Source organism: Pristiophorus japonicus, chromosome 8 (genome assembly GCF_044704955.1).
Source record: "Pristiophorus japonicus isolate sPriJap1 chromosome 8, sPriJap1.hap1, whole genome shotgun sequence".
In the NCBI taxonomy this organism is placed as follows: Eukaryota; Metazoa; Chordata; class Chondrichthyes; family Pristiophoridae; genus Pristiophorus; species Pristiophorus japonicus.
The window spans coordinates 123,920,493-123,935,452 of NC_091984.1; positions in this window are offsets into that span (position 1 = coordinate 123,920,493).

Sequence of the window (14,960 nt, forward strand, 5' to 3'; positions counted from 1 at the left end):
CAGGAAGTGGCGAGTTATGTTGCCGAGCTAAGACGCCTTGCAGGACATTGCGAATTTGAAGGACATTTGGAGCACATGCTCAGAGAATTTTTCATACTTGGCATCGGCCACGAAACCATACTTCGCAAACTTTTGACTGTAGAGACCCCAACCTTGAGTAAGGCCATTGCGAGAGCCCAGGCGTTCATTGCCACCAGTGACAATACTAAGCAAATCTCTCAGCACACAAGTGCTGCTACAAGTACTGTGAACAAAGTGATGTTGTTTTTGACTCGTAATGTACAGGGCAGGTCACACATACCTGCAGCTACACGTCCGCAGATGTCTCAGAGTCCACCATCAAGGGTGATGAATGCAAGGCCATTAACACCTTGTTGGCGCTGCGGGGGTGATCATCGTTTCCATTCATGTCGATTCAAAGAATATGTTTGCAAGGGCTATGGAACAATGGGACACCTCCAACGAATGTGCAGGCGAGCTACAAAGCATGGTAAACCTGCAAACCACCATGTTGCAGAGGAAGACAGATCCATGGAGGATCACAATGAACCAGAGCCTCAGATCGAGGAGGCAGAGGTACATGGGGTGCGCACATTCACCACGAATTGTCCCCCGATAATGCTGAATGTTGAACTAAATGGACTCCCGGTGTCAATGGAGCTGGACACGGGCGTGAGCCAGTCCATCATGGGCACAAACACTTTCGAAAGGTTGTGGTGCAACAAGGCCTCAAGGCCAGTCTTAATTCCAGTTCGCACAAAATTAAGAACTGACATGAAAGAACTGATACATGTAATCGGCAGTGCTACCGTAAAGGTCTCCTATGATGAGCGGTGCACAAGCTACCACTCTGGGTGGTACCGGGCAATGGTTCCATGCTGCTCGGCAAGAGCTGGCTAGGAAAGATACACTGGAACTGGGATGACATCTGAGCGCTATCGCCCGCTGATAACATTTCATGTAAAAAAATTTCCTTCGCTTTTCGAACCAGGCATCGGGAAATTCCAAGGAGCAAAAGTGCAGATCCACCTAATTCAGGGGGCGCGACCCATTCATCACAAGGCGAGAGCAGTACCATACATGTTGAGAGAAAAGGTAGAGATCAAGCTAGACCGGCTGCAAAGAGAGGGCATCATTTCCCCGATCGAGTTCAACGAGTGGGCCAGTCCTATCATCCTAGTCCTCAAGGGAGACGGCACCATCAGAATCTGTGGCGATCCCTGCAGGACCAATACCCACTACCAAAGGCCGATGACCTCTTTGCAACGCTGGCAGGAAGAAAGATGTTCACGAAGCTGGATCTGACTTCAGCCTATATGATGCAAGAACTGGAGGAATCATCGAAGGCCCTCACCTGCATCAACACGCACAAAGGTCTTTTTGTTTATAACAGATGCCCATTTGGAATCCGATCGGCCGTGGCGATATTCCAGAGAAACATGGAAAGCTTACAGAAGTCGGTCCCAAACACAGTGGTCTTCCAGGACGACATCTTGGTCACATGTCGGAACACAGTCGAGCATCTGCAGAACCTGGAGGAGGTTCTTAGTCGACTCAACCGCGTGGAGCTCAGGTTAAAACGCTCGAAGTGGGTTTTCCTAAAGTGGACATCCTGGGAAGGAGGATTGCGGCAGATGGCATCAGGGCCACCAACGTGAAGATGGAGGCAATCGAGAACGCACAGAGGCCACAGAACGTGACGGAACTGAACTACTTTGGTAACTTCTTACCGGATCTCAGCACACTGTTAGAACCACTGCATGTCTTACTATGAAAAAGGGACGAATGGGTTTGGGGCAAAAGCCAAGAAAATGCCTTTGTAAAAGCGAGAAAATTGTTATGCTCAAACAAATTGCTTGTGTTGTATGATCCATGTAAACGTTTGGTACTAGCTTGTGATGCGTCGTCATATGGCGTCGGGTGTGTATTGTAACAAGCTAATGGTTTTGTGAATCTGCAACCGGTTGCCTATGCATCCAGGAGTCTATCTAAGGCTGAGAGAGCCTACAGTGTGATTGAGAAAGGAGCATTAGCGTGTGTTTATGGGGTAAAGAAAATGCATCAATACCTGTTTGGGCTAAAATTTGAATTGGAAACTGACCATAAGCCACTTATATCCCTGTTCTCCGAGTGAAGGGATAAATACCAACGCATTGGCCCGCATCTAGAGATGGGCGCTCACGTTGTCCGCATACAACTACGCCATCCGCCACAGGCCAGGCACAGAAATCTGCGCCGATGCTCTCAGTAGGCTGCCATTGCCCACCACGGGGGTGGAAATGGCGCAGCCCGCAGATCTAGCCATAGTTATGGAAGCATTTGAGAGTGAGCAATCAGCCGTCACTGCCCGGCAGATCAAAACCTGGACAAGCCAGGACTCCTTATTATCTCTAGTTAAAAGCTGTGCGCTTCACGGGAGCTGGTCCAGTGTCCCAGTGGATAAGCAGGAAGAGATAAAGCCGTTCCAGTGGCGCAAAGATGAAATGTCTATACAGGCAGACTGCCTTCTGTGGGGCAATCGAGTAGTGGTCCCCAAGAAGGGCAGAGACACCTTCATCAATGATCTCCACAATACCCACCCAGGCATCGTAATGATGAAAGCGATAGCCATATCCCACATGTGGTGGCCCGGTATCGATGCGGACTTAGAGTCGTGCGTTCACAGATGTAATACATGCTTGCAGTTAAGCAATGTACCCAGGGAGGTGCTGCTAAGTTTGTGGTCTTGGCCCTCCGAACCATGGTCTAGGGTACTATGCAGGCCCGTTCTTGGATAAAATGTTCCCTGTGGTTGTGGACGCGTACTTCAAGCGGATTGAATGTGAGATAACGTCGGCTAGCACGTCCATAGAAACATAGAAACATAGAAAATAGGTGCAGGAGTAGGCCATTCGGCCCTTCTAGCCTGCACCGCCATTCAATGAGTTCATGGCTGAACATGCAACTTCAGTACCCCATTCCTGCTTTCTCACCATACCCCTTGATCCCCCTAGTAGTAAGGACTTCATCTAACTCCTTTTTGAATATATTTAGTGAATTGGCCTCAACAACTTTCTGTGGTAGAGAATTCCACAGGTTCACCACTCTCTGGGTGAAGAAATTCCTCCTCATCTCGGTCCTAAATGGCTTCCCCCTTATCCTTAGACTGTGTCCCCTGGTTCTGGACTTCCCCAACATTGGGAACATTCTTCCTGCATCTAACCTGTCTAACCCCGTCAGAATTTTAAACGTTTCTATGAGGTCCCCTCTCATTCTTCTGAACTCCAGTGAATACAAGCCCAGTTGATCCAGTCTTTCTTGATAGGTCAGTCCCGCCATCCCGGGAATCAGTCTGGTGAACCTTCGCTGCACTCCCTCAATAGCAAGAATGTCCTTCCTCAGGTTAGGAGACCAAAACTGTACACAATACTCCAGGTGTGGCCTCACCAAGGCCCTGTACAATTGTAGCAACACCTCCCTGCCCTTGTACTCAAATCCCCTCGATATGAAGGCCAACATGCCATTTGCTTTCTTAACCGCCTGCTGTACCTGCATGCCAACCTTCAATGACTGATGTACCATGACACCCAGGTTTCTTTGCACCTGCCCTTTTCCTAATCTGTCACCATTCAGATAATAGTCTGTCTCTCTGTTTTTACCACCAAAGTGGATAACCTCACATTTATCCACATTATACTTCATCTGCCATGCATTTTCCCACTCACCTAACCTATCCAAGTCGCTCTGCAGCCTCATAGAATCCTCCTTGCAGCTCACACTGCCACCCAACTTAGTGTCATCTGCAAATTTGGAGATACTACATTTAATCCCCTCGTCTAAATCATTAATGTACAGTGTAAACAGCTGGGGCCCCAGCACAGAACCTTGCGGTACCCCACTAGTCACTGCCTGCCATTCTGAAAAGTCCCCATTTACTCCTACTCTTTGCTTCCTGTCTGACAACCAGTTCTCAATCCATGTCAGCACACTACCCCCAATCCCATGTGTTTTAACTTTGCACATTAATCTCTTGTGTGGGACCTTGTCGAAAGCCTTCTGAAAGTCCAAACATACCACATCAACTGGTTCTCCCTTGTCCACTCTACTGGAAACATCCTCAAAAAATTCCAGAAGATTTGTCAAGCATGATTTCCCTTTCACAAATCCATGCTGACTTGGACCTATCATATTACCTCTTTTCAAATGCACTGCTATGATATCCTTAATAATTGATTCCATCATTTTACCCACTACCGATGTCAGGCTGACCGGTCTGTAATTCCCTGTTTTCTCTCTCCCTCCACTGCCACTACTGAAAGCCTGCGGGCCATGTTTGCCACACACGGCCTATCCGATGTCCTGGTGAGCGACAACGGGCCATGTTTTACCAGTGCAAAGTTCAAAGAATTCATGACCCGTAATGGGATCAAACATGTCACATCTGCCCCATTAACCAGCGTCCAATGGTCAGGTAGAGAGAGCAGTGCAAACCATCAAGCAAGGCTTGAAGAGGGTAACTGAAGGCTCACTGCAGACTCGCCTATCCCGAGTTCTGCTTAGCTACTGCACGAGACCCCACTCACTCACTGGGATCTCACCTGCTGAACTGCTCATGAAAAGAGCACTTAAGACAAGGCTCTCGTTAGTTCACCCTGATCTACATGAACAGGTAGAGAGCAGGTGGCTTCAACAAAGTACATACCATGATAGCGCAAATGTGTCATGCAAGATTGAAATCAGTGATCCTGTATTTGTATTAAATTATGGACAAGGTCCCAAGTGGCTTCCCGGCACTGTCGTGGCCAAAGAGGGGAGCAGGGTGTTTCAGGTCAAATTTTCAAATGGACTCATTCACCGGAAACACTTGGACCAAATCAAACTCAGATTCACGGACTATCCTGAGCAACCCACCTTGGACCCTACCTTTTTTAATCTCCCAACATACACACCAGTGGCAACCGGCACCACGGTTGACCACGAAGCAGAACCCATCATCCACAGCAGCCCAGCAGGGCCCAACAAACCAGGCAGCCCAGCAAGGCCAGCTGCACAGCAGCCCAGTGAAGGCCCAACAAATGATTCAACAACACCAGCCTTCACACCGAGACGATCAACCAGGGCAAGAAGGGCCCCAGATCGACTCACATTGTAAATAGTTACACTATTGACTTTGGGGGGGAGTGTTATATATGTAAACTTGTGTTTACTCTGTACAGCCACCAGAGGGCTCTTCCCCTGGAATCCCAAGGGACCCCATAAACCCTTAGGAGCACAGGTATTTAAGGAGGCTTCACAGGTTGGAGAGGCACTCTGGAGACCTGCAATAAAAGACTCAGGTCACACTTTACTTTGAGCTCACAGTGTTCAGTCTGACTCTTTCTCCATACACAACAGATAGACTGTGTTATTATGTCAACCAGCAGGTCTACATCTAGCATTGAGAGCCTTCATATCATGTTTGCTACTCATGGTTTGCCTGACATTGTTGTGAGCAACAACGGATCTTGCTTCACAAGTCTTGAGTTCCAGGAGTTCATGAAACTCAATGGCATCAGACATTTGAGATCAACTCCATTCAAGCCTGCTTCTGATGGTCAAGCAGAGTGTGCCATTGAAACGATCAAGCAAAGTATGAAATGTGTAACTCAGGGCTTACTGCAGAGACAGTTGTCATGTATATTGCTCACTTGCAGGTCAAGACCTCATATACTTACTGGGGTTCCTCCTGCTGAACTACTGATGAAGAGAAATCTCACGACCAGGCTTTCTCTTGTTCATCCTGATTTGAATGATCGTGTTGAAAACAGATGTCAAAGTCAGCAATGGTGTTATGATCGTGTTGCCGTATCACGTGACATCTCGGTCAACTTACCGGTTTATGTACTGAACTATGGTCAAGGTCCAAAGTGAATCGCTGGCACTGTTACAGCCAGAGTGTTTATTGTCGTGCTCAAGAATGGACAAACATGCAGTAAACGCCTTGACCAGGTTAAACTGCGGCACACGGATGAACTGGAACCGAGTGAGAAAGATGTAGTCAGTGACCAACCAACCATTGTTCACTCATCAGAGTACTCTGCTGACATTACTGACTCTGAACCTTCAGTCTCTGATGTGGTCATGACCACTCCCATCACATCGGCTACTCAGCCCTCAGTCTCAACGGACTCAGAACGCTCGCCCAGAGCCAAAGTTGAACTGAGACGATCAACTCGTGAGAGGAAAGCCCCAGACCATCTTAATTTGTCAAAAGACTGTTGTTAAGATTTTAAAAGGGGGATGTTGTTATGTGTTTATGCTTGGGGATCACCAGACACCAGAGGGCGCCACGGTCGGAGGTCATTGGGCTGTATGCATGTGGCATGTATGCTTGGTCACCTGTATATAAGCTGGGTGTCTTTGTCACGCTGGTACTCTTGGGCTGGAATAAAGATGGATCAGGTTGCACCTGAGTGAGTTTACAGTAACCAGACTCTTGAGTCATTACAGTGGATAACATCACATTTTCCTATATTATACTCCATCTGCCAAATTTTTGCCCACTCACTTAACCTGTCTATATCCCTTTTGTGTCCTGCTCACAATTTGCTTTCTCACTCATCTTTGTATCATCAGCAAACATGGTTACATTACACTCGGTCCCTTCATCCAAGTCATTAATATAGATTGTAAATAGTTGAGGCTCCAGCACCGATCCCTGCGGCACCCCACTAGCTACTGTTTGTCAACTGGAAAATGCCCCATTTATCCTGACTCCCTGTTTTCTGTTCATTAGCCAATCCTCTGTCCATGTTCATATATTACCCCCAACCCCGTGAACTTTCATCTTGTGCAGTAACCTTTTATGTGGCAGTTTGTCAAATGCCTTCTGGAAGTCCAAATACACCACATCCACTGATTCCCCCTTATCCACCCTACTCGTTATATCCTTTAAAAAATTCCAGCAAATTTGTCAAACATGATTTCCCTTTCATAAAACCATGCTGACTCTGCTAGATTGAATTATGCTTTTCCAATTGTCCTGCTACTACTTCCTTATAACAACGACAGATGTTAGGCTAACTGGTCTAGAGTTTCCTGCTTTTCATCTGCCTCCTTTTTTAAATAGGGGCGTTACATTTGCGGTTTTCCAACCCGCTGGTACCTCCCCAGAATCAAGGGAACTTTGTTTGATTACAACTAATGTGTCCACTATCTCTGCAGCCACTTCTTTTAAGATCTTAGGGTGTAAGCCATTAGGTCCAGGGGACTTGTCTGCCTTTAGTCCCATTATTTTACCAAGTACTATTTCTTTAGCGATAGTGATTGTATTAAGTTCCTCTCTCCCTATAGCCCCTTGATTATCCACTATTAGTATGTTTTTAGCGTCTTTTACCGTGAAGACCGATACAAAATATTTGTTCAATGTCTCTGCCATTTCCCTGTTCCCCATTATTAATTCCCCAGTCTCATCTTCTAGGAGACCAACATTTACTTTAGCCACTCTTTTCCTTTGTATGTACCTGTAGAAACTCTTACTATCTGTTTTTATATTTTGTGCTAGTTTACTACATGAGAGCAGCCAGAGTCTCAAAGCCACCAGACATGGCAGCAGTAAGATGCTCCATGGCCTGTTGCCCAGAGTGCATAAGAGCATTCTGAGCTTCCAGGGCCACGGTCATGCTCTCCAAAGCAGCACTGAAATGTTTGTTTGCTTGCGCCTGTGCTGCAATGGCAGCTGCCACATCACCTGCAGGTTGCAGCATCACAGCTGGATCTGCATGCTCACTCTGGGAATCCACCATCGCCTGCACACTGACAATGATGGGCTCCATGGTGTGTGCAGAGCTGTTGACTATGTGGGAGTGGATTCCTCCACACTCCTGACCACTTCCGACAGCCTCTCTTGCACCCTTGTCAGTGCCCCCAACATCTGCGAATGCATTGCCTCCATACTTCTCTCGAAAGCATTGTCTGAGTCCTGATCGGCAAAACTCCGGTGCGGACTCGCCCCCCCCCCCCCCCCCACCCCGGAGAGATGGCACCTGAGGTTGCCTAGCCCGGTCACCATGCTGCAGCCTGCTAGGCCCCGGTGCAACACCCAGTGCAGACCCCTGTACTACGTCAACTATATCAGACCGCGCACTCCCAGTATCTGAGCTGCCGCGTGTGGGCGGAAGCAGTGACGCGTTGGTGCCAGCAGTGTCCTCCTCTTCCTTTTCCTCATCAGTCAGTCCCCCAAAAGATGGAGTGCGCTCCACATTATCACCAGGGCTTGACCCCTCAAGGTCATCACTGCTCTCATTTGACACCTCTGTTGTTATGTCGTCAAGGATCTCATCGAGGCCTGCACTGGTGTGCCAGGTCTTGCATCACTCCCCACTGCAAGCATAAATGTGAGAAAGACTGCCCTGAAGGGGAGGTGGAGGATTGATGCATGGAGGCTGCAACTAGCAAATCTCCAGAAGGAAAGGCACAGTAGGCACTGGTGTATTCACGGAGAGAGAACATTAAAGGAGGGCCTTAACTTACCCACGTCGGCGTCAGCAGTACAGTGGCCCACGGGGAAGGCACCATGTTCACCCACGAGTGCCTCAACCCTCTCCGCCAAGGATGTGAGTACCCGGATCTCTGCCTCGCTACCACCAGTCATCCTCTGCTCCATGCAATTGTGAGCCAGTCTGGCCTGCAAAACAAAGAATGGTTGGTGAGTACCACTGTGATGACGCATCAGAAATGAGAGCACAAGTGTTTGTCCCTGACATGCAGCTGTAATGTGAGATGAAAGGGAGCCTCCATAGCGAGAACACACACACACACACATATACACACACAGAGGCGTCAACAATGAAATGCTGCTTCAGTGACTAAACAGTGAAGGTGGGAAAGAAGAGAATGTTGAAGGAGAGGCTCGCAGATGCAAGGTCAGCAATTGGTGGAACAGGTACTCACTTTCATAAGATAGATGATATCATGCAAACGTTTTCGGCACTGCATCACAGTCCGGTTATGAATGGAGGTCCCTGTTCCCTCCCCAGCAATCTCCATCCATGCATTGGTGGGTCGCCCCACATCCAGATCAAAGACTTTCCTATTGTAAAGTCCTTACTCTACAATATGAAACCACACGAGGCACATTCTGGGGACAAGGTCACTCTGTGACCTTAACTCCTTATTTACAGGACTCCAAAGACGATGACCCTGTGTAGGACCTCCCTTTTTATACCTGTGTGATCAGGTAAGGAGTGTCTCCCACAAGTTCACCCCTTGTGGTTAAGGTATGCATCTAGGTTGAGTGTATACAGTAATACAGTGGTGTTATATTGTGGTTACATACATGACATCATCTCCCCCCCCCCCCCCCCGCCGTCAAAGTCTTATTGGGATCATAGGTTTAGTCTTTCAGGTGGTCTACGCTCCCTCGTGGAGCGCCGCAGTTGGGGCTCTGGTTGTTGGACACTGACGTGTCTGTCACCTGTGATGATTCTGGCCTGTCTGGGCTGACCGCAGGGACTGTGCATTTTTCTGATTGCTCTTGTTGCTGGTTCACTGGCGATGTTGTGAGCTCCATCTCATGGTCTTCTTCAGATTCCTCCGTGTCGATGCTGTACCTTTTTTTACTTGGTCCAGATGCTTACAGCATATCTGACCATTGTTGAGTTTTACCACGACGACCCTATTCCCCTCTTTGTCAATTACAATGCTCTCAAGCCATTTGGGCCCCATGGCATGATTGAGGACGAATACAGGATCATTTATTTCTATACATCTCCCCCTCGAATTACGGTCATGGTACTCGTTTTGTGACTTGTGCTTGCCCTCAACTATGTCGGTCAGGACTGGGTGAATGGGGGACAACCGAGTTTTGACTGTCCGTTTCATTAGTAGCTCTGCGGGCAGGACCCCCGTGAGCGAGTGCGGTCAGGATCTATAGGCCAGCAGGAGACGCTATAGGCAGCATTGTAGGGAGGGTCCTTGAATCCTGAGCATACCTTGCTTAATGATTTGGACCGCACATTCCGCCTGGCCATTGGAGGCTGGCTTGAACGGCGCAGTCCTGACGTGGTTGATGCCATTGCCCGACATAGACTCTCGGAATTCGTAGCTTGTGAAACATGGGCCATTATCACTAACTAGGATGTCCAGCAAGCCGTGGGTTGCAAAGATCGTACGTAAGCTTTCCACGATGGTGGATGATGTGCATGAATTCAGAGTGATGCACTCGATCCATTTCGAGTACCCATCTACCACAATAAGGAACATCTTTCCCATGAACGGGCCCGCGTAGTCAACATGAATGCATGACCATGGCCTGATGGGCCAGGGCCATGGGCTGAGCGGGACCTCCCTGGGGGCATTACCCAGCTGGGCACACGTCGTGCACCTGCGAACACAGTGTTCCAGGTCTGAATCAATTCCAGGCCACCAAACGTGTGACCGGGCAATGGCCTTCATCAGCACAATGCCTGGGTGCTCACTGTGGAGTTCCCTGATGAATGCCTCCCTGCCCTGCTGGGGCATGACTACCCGGCTGCCCCATAGTAGGCAGTCGGCTTGGATGGAGAGCTCATCCATCCGTCTGTGGAACGATCTGACCTCCTCAGGGCATGCTCCGTGTGCGGGCGCCCAATCCCCAGTCAGGACGCATTTCTTAATCAGGGATAGGAGGGGATCTTTGTCTAGATTTTTATCTGGCGGGCTGTGATGGGGGAACCTGCGCTGTCAAAGGCATCGACAGCCATGACCATCTCGATGCTTTGCTCAGCTGCCCCCTCGGTGGTGGCCAGTGGAAGCCTGCTGAGCGCGTCAGCGCAATTTTCAGTGCCGGGCTGGTGCCAGATGGAGTAGTCATAAGCAGCCAGCGTGAGAGACAATCACTGTATGCGAGCAGATGCATTGGCATTGATAGCTTTGCTGGCTGACAACAAGGATGTTAATGGCTTGTCTTTAATTCAAACTTCCTACCAAAGAGGTACTGATGCATTGCTTTTACACCATAGACACATGCAAGCGCGTCCTTCTCGACCATCCCATATCCCCGTTCTGCTTGAGAGAGTGACCTGGAGACATAAGCCACAGGTTGTAGTTGACCCTCAGCATTGCCCTGCTGCAACACGCACCCAACCCCATAGGACGATGCATCACATGTCAGAACCAATTTTTTTACAGGGGTCGTACAGGGTCAACAACTTGTTTGAACAAAGTAGGTTTCACGCCCGATCAAAAGCCCGTTCCTGACATTCCCCCCAAAACCAATCGCAACCCTTATGCAGGAGCACGTGTAGCAGCTCCAACAACGTGCTCAAGTTCGGCAGAAAGTTCCCGAAATAGTTCAACAGTCCCAGGAATGAACGCAACTCTGATGTGTTGCAGGGCCTGGGTGCTCGTCGAATCGCCTCTGTTTTGGATTCGGTGGGCCGAATCCCATCTGCAGCAACCCTCCTGCTCAGAAACTCAACCTCAGGAGCTAAGAACACACATTTAGACTCCTTGAGTCGTAGGCCTACCCGGTCCAGTTGGCGTAGCACCTCCTCCAGGTTGTGGAGGTGTTCCTCGGTGTCTCGACCCGTGATGAGGATGTCGTCCTGGAATACGATCGTTCCAGGAATGGATTTAAGCAGGCTTTCCATGTTTCTTTGAAAAATCGCGGCCGCTGATCGAATGCCAAATGGGCACCTGTTATAAACAAACAGTCCCTTGTGCGTGGTGATGGTGGTCAGTAGTTTAGATTTGTCGGCTAGTTCCTGGGTCATATAGGCTGAAGTGAGGTCCAACTTGGTGAACAGCTTGCCGCCTGCCAGCGTGGCGAAGAGGTCCTCCGCTCTCGGGAGCGGGTATTGATCTTGTAGGGACACCTGATTGATGGTGGCCTTGTAGTCACCACAGATCCTGACAGAGTCATCCGCTTTTAGGACGGGAACGATGGGACTCGCCCAGTCGCTGAATTCAACAGGCGAGATGATGCCCTCTTTCAACAGCCGGGTCCAATTCGCTCTCGATCTTTTCCCGCATCACATACGGCACCGCTCTGGCTTTGTGGTGCACTGGCCTGGTGTCCGGGGTGATGTGTATCACTACTTTAGTGCTTTTGAAAGTCCCGACGCCAGGTTGGAATAGTGAATCAAATTGTTGTAGGACTTGTGAGCATGAACTTCGCTCCACAGATGACATTGGGTGAACATCCACCCCATTTCCAGTTCATCTCGGATAAACAGCTCCTCCCCAACAGTGAGGGACCATTGCCCGGGATAATCCAGAGCGGCAGCCGATTCACTACCCCATTGTGTGTGACAGCCAACATTGCACTGCCTAGCACCGGAATGATTTCTTTAGTGTAAGTCCGTAATTGTGTCTCAATACGTGCAAATTTTGGTCTTCTGGCTTTAAGTGGCCATAGCTTCTCAAATTGCTGAACGCCCATGAGTGACTGGCTGGCCCCAGTGTCCAGCTCCATGCGTACTGGGATACCGTTTAATAAAGCCCTCATCATCATTGGTGGCGTTTTGGTGTATGAACTGTAAATATTCGCGTCCATCGATTTGTCCCAAAAGTCATCCTGCCTCAAAGAACCCTCTTCTGGTCCATCCGCCTCATATATTAGTCTGGTTGCAGGCTTCCTGCACATTCGAGCTAAGTGGCCACTGAGATTGCAGTTCCTGCAGACAAACTGTTCCCCCACACCTCCAGCATGAGTTAAAGTTTCCATTGTTGGGAGAAAAGGGACTATGGCCAGGCATTCCGCGCCGACTGTCCCTTTGACTGCTCTTAAGTACCCTATTAGTGGGTGTCAATGGCCCCGTCCCGGGCCGCATTGTTCACTGTGGTGGCGTGAATGTCCGTTCAGCCTGCCATTGTCTCTGTTGAAGTCCTAATTTGGGGTCTATTGTTGCCTGGGGGATGTCGGACTGCCCCTGCCTGCCTGCGGGGCTCTGAGTTGCATTGATGATATTGACTCCCTGATCCATCGCCGCGTTAGAGGCAGAATTGCGCGCGTATATTATTTTCGTCTCTTCCTCCACCGCCATGAAAGTTTGAGCTATGAACGCCGCCGCTTCCAAGGTCAAATCCTTGTTTTCAATTAATTTGCGGAAAATTCCCGCACGACCGATGCCCTCGATAAAGAAGTCCCTTTGTATCTCCCTCCTGCAGGCGTCTGTGAACTTACAGAGGCTGGCCAAACGCCGGAGGTCAGCTACGAAGTCCAGTATGCTCTGTCCTTCACGACGTCGGTGGGTGTAGAATCTGTGTCGGGCCATATGCATGCTACTCGCTGGTTTGAGGTGCTCCCCGATCAATTTGCTAAGTTCTTCAAAGGTTTTGTCCGCCAGCTTTTCGGGTGCTAGTAAGTCCTTCATGAGCGCGTAAATCTTTAGTCCGCAGCTGATCAAAAGATGAGCCCTTCGCTTGTCGGCCGCTGCATTCCCCAGCCATTCTTTCATAACAAAGCTTTGCTGAAGCCTCTCGACAAAATCGTCCCAGTCTTCCCCAACACAGTACCGTTCCTCTGTGCTACCGGTGGCCATTCTCGTGGGTCGTGAATTCCCGTTTCTCGTCGCCAATGTAAAGTCCTTACTCTACAATATGAAACCACACGAGGCACATTCTGGGGACAAGGTCACTTTGTGACCTTAATATCTTTATTTACAGGACTCCAAAGACGATGATCCTGTGTGGGACCTCCCTTTATATACCTGGGAGATCAGGTAAGGAGTGTCTCCCACAAGTTCACCCCTTGTGGTCAAGGTGTGCATCTAGGTTGAGTGTATACAGTAATACAGTGGTGTTACATTGTGGTTACATACATGACACCTACTGCCCTCGACAGCCTGCATGAGAGTCTCCAGCTCTGCATCCGTAAATTTGCTTGCCCATGAGCACCAGCCATCCTGCAACCTAACTCCTTCCCTCCTCAGGGCCTAGCTGCAAACCCAGGCCTTTAAGAAGGCCAGGGAGCAGCTGGCACGTTATCCACACATGAATTTTTCCGTGGTGATCCCGCTTCAATCAAGCCACCCATGCCACTGCAAACTGGCGATTCCAGCCGATCCTTACCGCAAGAGGCCATTAAAACATTTTTTTTATCGTGTATGTCGATCGGGGGACCGCCAGTGATGGCGCAGAAATGTTGGGAGGTGCACCAGGTTTGTGGCGACCCTGAATTTCGGCCCGAGTGTTGCCGGTAGACACCCAGTGAAACATTTCTTGATTTTCATTTACCCTCATCCATCTCCTGAAGAGACTCTGAATAATTGATTGCAAATCTGTGTCTGGCCTTTAGCGTGTTCCAACAACAAAGTATACCTTTTACGGTACTTAATTGTCAAGCTTTTAAAATTAAGCGTTTAATAAAATATTTGAATTGTATGACCTTTAAAGTGTTGCTGCTGTAATTTTATTACGGCAATATCTGCTGTTTACACCTGAGGCACTAATATGTAAATATTGCAGTTAGAAAGCGTATGCAGTGATAGATTGTACTAAGGGCAAATCCAATTTTCTTTCGGCCCGCTGAATGTTGATAATAATTTAAAATTTTACCAGCTGCCCTGCTGTCTGTTTTGTACGCGACCCGCGTCCTTTAATTCACAACAACCGAGTCCAGTAGCCGAGCAGTGATCTATAACGGGGCCTGTGTGGGCTCAGCATGGGCCTCAGCAGTGAGTGTGCTGTGGGTGGAGCTGAGTCATCACATTGTACACGCAGGCATATTACAATCTGCATAATTCAGATGCACAGACATTAATAGGTGAGCTGCAGGGTACTGTTTTAATGAATTGTTTCTATCTGGGCGGCGCAGTGCGAGCGAGCTCCAGGATGTGTGTCGTGGAGTGAAGGGCACCATCATACAGCAATAACTCAAGCTGGCTCACAGCAACCCCCGCCCTCCTACCGTGCAAAGAAAGCTGACACAGCCCCCGAAAAACCATCACCACATATCTTTATAGTAGTGATGCTGTGTGGTAACTTAAGTGGCAGCTATATTCAGCATTTGATTATGTGTG